Source organism: Felis catus, chromosome D3 (genome assembly GCF_018350175.1).
Source record: "Felis catus isolate Fca126 chromosome D3, F.catus_Fca126_mat1.0, whole genome shotgun sequence".
Lineage (NCBI taxonomy): Eukaryota > Metazoa > Chordata > Mammalia > Carnivora > Felidae > Felis > Felis catus.
The window spans coordinates 76537205-76543204 of record NC_058379.1 but is presented as its reverse complement, the minus strand read 5'-3'; the positions used below and the strand labels follow the sequence as shown (position 1 = coordinate 76543204).

Sequence of the window (6000 nt, the reverse complement as noted above, 5' to 3'; positions counted from 1 at the left end):
GCCACCAGTGTTTTTGCGGCTTCCCTGGTGGTTCCAGTGCACAGCCCGGGCTGACAACCACAGCCACCCCGGGTTGTTTCCTGCTATTAGTCTCTACTCGGCATGGCTTCTATCTCTCTACTGCCTCACCACAAAAAGGACCGTTGGCAAGAGGCTGTGCTGGAAGGTTCCAGAGGGTTCTCCCACTCACCAAGTGAAGAGAGATCATCTCTGGGCCACCATGTCTATTTTAATTGTTTGTGGACTCCAAACTAGCAGCACGTCCTCGCACAACTCCGGGGGGCCCTGTTCTCCCCAGCGTGTGCGACCGGCCCTCTTGTGAATAAAACCCATGACTGGTGCCACTTGGAGTGGGGCAACTGGTTAGCCACGGTTCAGGCGGTGGCCCAAATTAGATGAATAAGTAAGTTCACATTGATCTTCCCTCTGAGAAGAAACAGGCTAGTGTTCCCCCACCTGGGGAATAGCACGAGGTCAGCCGGAGTCATTCCTCACAAGGCCCCCAGTGGACGTGCTTGTGTTACTCATTGGTCATGGGCCTCAGCTGGGCTGTATGGGCGGGCCCTACAGGAAAGCTGGTGAGTGAGAGGCGCAGCTGCGTGTCTGGTGAGTGCGAAGAGGTGCTGGAAAAACACCCTGACACCCCCAATATCTCACTAACTTTGCCACAGGGCCCCATCTTCCCACTGTTGGCTTTTGATATAATAATTTATGAGAAATATATATTTGGTCATTCGGAAACATCTGCTCTTCATCCGCAAATGTTCGTCTAGTGGAGTGTTCGTCTAGTGGAGGAGTGAAATGGGCATCTTGTTATTGACGAAGGTGACCTCTGGATCCCGCCCAGGGGCGGGGCTGGTTGCCAGGAGGACCAACCAGTGAGTGGAGGGGTTGGACCTTTCTTGCCCACCCTGTCCCGCCCCCCGGGGAGGGGAGAGGCGCTGCAGGCTGAATCAGGCAATGGCCACGACTTCATTAACCATGACTATGTAATGAAGCCTCCATAAAAACTGTAGAGGAGAGATTTTATTTCCGGAGCACTTCTGATCTTCAAGCCGGAAGACTCCCACGGGCCACCAAGCTGGCCCCAAGCTCCACAAGGACAGAAGATCTTTCGTTGGGGACCTCTCTTCATCTGACTCTTGATTCGTATCCTTTATCCCATCCTTGAACAAACCAGTAGATGGGTTTCCCGGAGTTCTGAAAGCTGCTCTGGCAAATTAATGGAACCTAAGGGAGGAAGCCAGTTGGTCAGAAGCGCAGGTAACAGCCTGGGGCTTGCAACTGGTGTCTGGAGTGGGGTGGGGGCCGTCTAGTGGGACTGGATCCTTAACCTGTAGAATCTGATGCTGTCTCTGGGCGGACAGTGTCAGAATTGACTTGAATTCTTGGACACCAACAGGATGCCCGAGAATTGCTTAGTGTTTTGTGGGGTGGAACCCTCTCCCCTGCCATGTTGGAACTGGGTCTGAGAACCCTAATAGAGGCTTCTTCTTTGGTTAAGAGTTTGCAGATAGCTGTGACAATGGAAATATGATCTGGGCAGGAATCGAAATTAAGGAAGTAAATATTTTAGTGCAATTAGTTAATAATATTAATGTTGCAGCGCATGGGACTCTAGAGGGAATGGCAACATAAGAGTTGTTTTTGATAAGGGGCATGAAGGAGGGGAGAAAAATTTTATCCCCTGTCATTTTGCATCAGAAGAACTTAGGGGGGCCTCGTGGGTATAGTGGGAATATGTGGGTGGGGAGTGATGAGAAGGGGGACCAGAAAAGAGGAATATAAAAAAGAAATCACTTACTTTACCATTCTGTCTAGTGCCATCCTGACTGGATAGTCTCTATTTTATTTAATAAGTAATTTTTGAGCCTCTGTTTAGCCGCGTTTTTAGTACAGAGGATAAAAGTGAACCCTCCTTTTGGGTAATTTGTAGTTTAGCGTCAGAGACGTTTAGGATGATTTAAGCTGCGAGTATTAGAAAACCAAATTCAAAATGTCTTCAACAGTAAGGGAATTTGTCATTCTGTGCCTCTCCCCCCCTCCCCCGACACACACATACAAAATCTGGTCTGGCATTTCTAGGGTTAGTCATTAATGTCATTAAAGACCAGGTTTCTTCCATTTTCCTCCTGTGGCTCCTCCATGCTTTCATTTCAAGCTCACTCGACACACTTCACAAGAGGACTGCCATAGCTCCAGGCATCACCAGGAGACCCCCAGATATCCACGATTTTTCCTTCCCTACATGTCTTTTCTTTTTAGAGTGAATAAGCCTTGCCTAGAACCACACAGCAGATATCGCCTTGTGGCTTGTTAGCTGTGATTGCCTTAAACCACGCTTTACCTGAGACATGGGGGAGGAACTGGATATCAGAAGAAACTCAAGGCTCTGATGGGTGTGAAATGGTAGATTATTGTGACTAATTTGCATGTCCCTGTTGACTAATATGGGGGTAGGGACCATTTCGTATGTTACTGAGTCATCACATTTCCCCCTTCTGGAATGTCGGCTTATTCTTTTGTCTTCTTTTCAGTTAAGCTTATCTTATTGATTTGTAAACGTTGTTTTTTTTTTTAATATGAAATTTACTGTCAAATTGGTTTCCATACGACACCCAGTGCTCATCCCAACAGGTGCCCTCCTCAATACCCATCACCCACCCTCCCCTCCCTCCCACCCCCCATCAACCCTCAGTTTGTTCTCAGTGTTTGAGTCTCTTATGGTTTGGCTCCCTCCCTCTCTAACTCTTTTTCCCCCCTCCCCCATGGTCTTCGGTCAAGTTTCTCAGGATCCACATAGGAGTGAAAACCTATGGTATCTGTCTTTCTCTGTATGACTTATTTCACTTAGCATAACATCTCCAGTTGCATCCACGTTGCTACAAAAGGCCAGATTTCATTCTTTCTCATTGCCACGTAGTACTCCATTGTGTATATAAACCGCAATTTCTTTATCCATTCATCAGTTGATGGACAACTGGGTACTGGGGTGCTTGGCTGGCTTAGTCAGTAGAGCATGGGACTCCTGATCTCAGGACTGTGAGTTCGAGCTCCACATTGAGTATAAAGATTACTTTAAAAAAAAATCTTTAAAAAAAAATTAAAAATTCACTAAAAATAAAAATCCTATGTCATTTAGTGAATTACAAGTGGCTTCTTCCGGAGGGCTTTGTCTTTTCTATATAGGTAGGGTGTCCTTGATTATAAGAAATTTAAAATAGTAATTTAGTCAAACAGTAGTAATTCGCATTATGATTTATGTGTTCTTATATAGGGAGGATATTTTCCCATAGATCATCGATGATTTCACTTTTCAGATTTAAGCTTTTAATACACCTGGAATTGGTTTCTATATGTCCTAGGGGCCCAGTTTTCTTTTTCCCGTGGATAGCCGATTCGCCCAGAGCTGTTTATTGATCGAATAGGCCATCCTTTCTCCAAAGGTGTGCAATTCTACCTCTGCCACAAACCAAGTTTCAAATATGAGGGGATCTGTCTCTTTATTCTCTTTGGTTGGTTCTACATTTTTTTTTATTTTTAAAAAGTTTTTTAATGTTTATTTATTTTTGAGAGAGAAAGACAGAGTATGAGCAGGGGAGGGACAGAGAGAGAGGGAGACACAGAATCTGAAACTGCCTCCAAGCTCGGAGCCACCAGCACAGAGCCCGATGCGGGGCTTGAACTCACAAGCCTTGAGATCATGACCTGAGCTGAAGTCGGACGCTTAATCGACTGAGCTACCCAGGTGCCCCGTGTTGGTTTTACATTTTTAACCATTTTCTCTTCCTTGTATGAATTTTTAAGATCAACTTGTTAGAGCCAGTGAAAGTCCTATGGAGATTCTTTTTTTATTTTTAGTTTTATTTTTTATTGTTTTTGGAGAGAGAGAAAGCCTGTGTGCGGAGAAGGGGCAGGGGGGAGGGGGGGAAGGAGAGGATCCGAAGCAGTCCCTGGGCTGACAGCAAAGAGCCTGATTGATGTGGGGCTTGAACCCACGAACCACGTAATCATGACCAGGGCTGAAGCTGGATGCTGAACTGAGCCTGAGCCACCCAGACGCCCCCGTCCTGTGGAGATTCTTATCGGAACTCAATTTATGAATTACTCTTGGAAGGATCTCCATCCTCATGAAGTTTTATCTTCCCGTATATGCGCATGACCTATGTTTGCTTATTCAGATATTCCTGTGTCAGTTAATAACAGATCTGATATTTTCTATTTTGCTTTTGTTCATCTTTGAGATTTATTCTTAGGTGTCTTACAGTTTTTATTGCTATTATCAATATACTTTTTAAGTGATTATCATTGGTATCTGTGAATACTATTGACTTTTTTTTTAAGTTTATTTAAGAGAGAGAGAGAATGCACGCTCTAGAGCAGGGGAGGGGCGGGGGGGGGCAGAGAGAATCCCCAGCAGGCTCCTCACTGTCAGTGCAGAGCCTGACTTGGGGCTCAGTATCAGGAACTTCAAGATCATGACCTGAGCCGAAACCAGGAGTCAGCTGCTTAACCAACTGAGCCACCCAGGCGCCCCTACTTAGACCCAAAACAGTTCCCTCTTCCAGTTTTCAACCCGAGATGATTTTGACCACCCTTCCCCACACCGGACCTCTGTAGTGTCTGGAGAGCCTTTGGATCTTCACGGTTAGAAGGGGGGATGCTACCGGCACATACTGGGTAGAGGCCAAGGATGGGATAGCCAGCCCCCCACAACAAAGAGTTCTCCAAGTGCAAAGTCCTGACGAGGCCAAGGTGGAGAAGCTCTCTTCTCTCCCCTTCAGTCACTCTTGCTTGTAGCTGTTTCTTTGGGTATTCACCTCCAGATTTCTAAATAATTTTTAAACTGCAACTTTTTTCTTTGCTCTCTTTTTTGTTTAAATGTTTTTATTTATATTTGAGAGCGAGCACGAGTGGGGGAGGGACTGAGAGAGAGGGAGACAGAGAATCCCAAGCAGGTTCCATCCTGTCAGTGCAAAGCCCAACATGGGGGCTTGAACTCACAAACCTTGAGATCATGACCTGAACTGAGGTTGGATGCTCCCCCAACTGAGCCACCCAGGAGCCCCATCTTTTTTGTTTAAAAATTTTTTTTAATGTTTGATTAATTTTTGAGAGAGAGAGAGAGACAGAGTACAAGTCAGGGAGGGGCAGAGAGAGAAGGAGACACAGAATCCAAATCAGGCTCCAGGCTCCGAGCTGTCCTCACAGAGCCCAACACAGGGCTTGAACCCATGAACCACGAGATCATGACCTTAGCCAAAGTCAGACGCTTAACCGACTGAGCCACCCAGGCGCCCTGACCCTCTTTTTTTGTTTTAAAACTAGCTATCGTTGCTTTATCCTCAAATCTCTGCCAGAGATTAAAATCTTCCAATATGTTGAAACATCAAATAAACTATCATTTGCGTTTGTTCTTGGGGAATCCCTTCATCCTCTTGTGTGCTCTGTGGGACTTCTGTAGACATATTAATCTGGGACTACTCTTTGCTGTAATTTTGGGGATTTGTGTCATTTCTCCCCTGTGTTGGATTATCCGCTTGCTGGACCCCTGTCTTGTGCTTCTGTGATTTCCTCCCTTACACTGAGCAGAAGCTTCAGTGTTTTTACAAGAGACAAATTTCTTTCTTTCTTTTTTTTTTTTTTAATAAAGTTTACTTTTGAGAGAGAGAACGTGTGCAAACACAAGCAGGAGAGGGGCAGAGAGGGAGAAGGAGACACAGAATCTGAAGCCGACGCCAGGCTCTGAGCTGTCAGCACAGAGCCAAACGTGGGGCTTGAACTCATGAACCATGAGATCATGATCTGAGCAGAAGTTGGATGCTCAACTGACTGAGCCACCCAGGCGCCCCACAAGAGACCAATTTCTTGACTCCTGAATGATCTGAAAAGCTTCTTATTCTGTACTCCCTGTCATTTAAGATTGATAATTTGGTTCCATATAGAATTGTGGACTAGAGGTCATTTTCCTCTAGAATTGCGAACGCTGTGCTTCATTGT

The 6000-nt window shown here is 45.6% G+C and overlaps 1 long non-coding RNA gene across 2 annotated transcripts in view; it reads left to right on the top strand.

Moving 5' to 3' along the window:
* Window positions 1-662: 662 nt before the first annotated feature.
* The window catches only part of LOC123381451, a 77352-nt gene continuing 72014 nt past the window's right edge, over window positions 663-6000 (top strand). For both annotated transcript variants that reach the window (XR_006588449.1, XR_006588450.1), the window contains exon 1: window positions 663-1263. This is a non-coding gene — a long non-coding RNA (uncharacterized LOC123381451). The remainder of the gene's footprint in view (window positions 1264-6000) is intronic.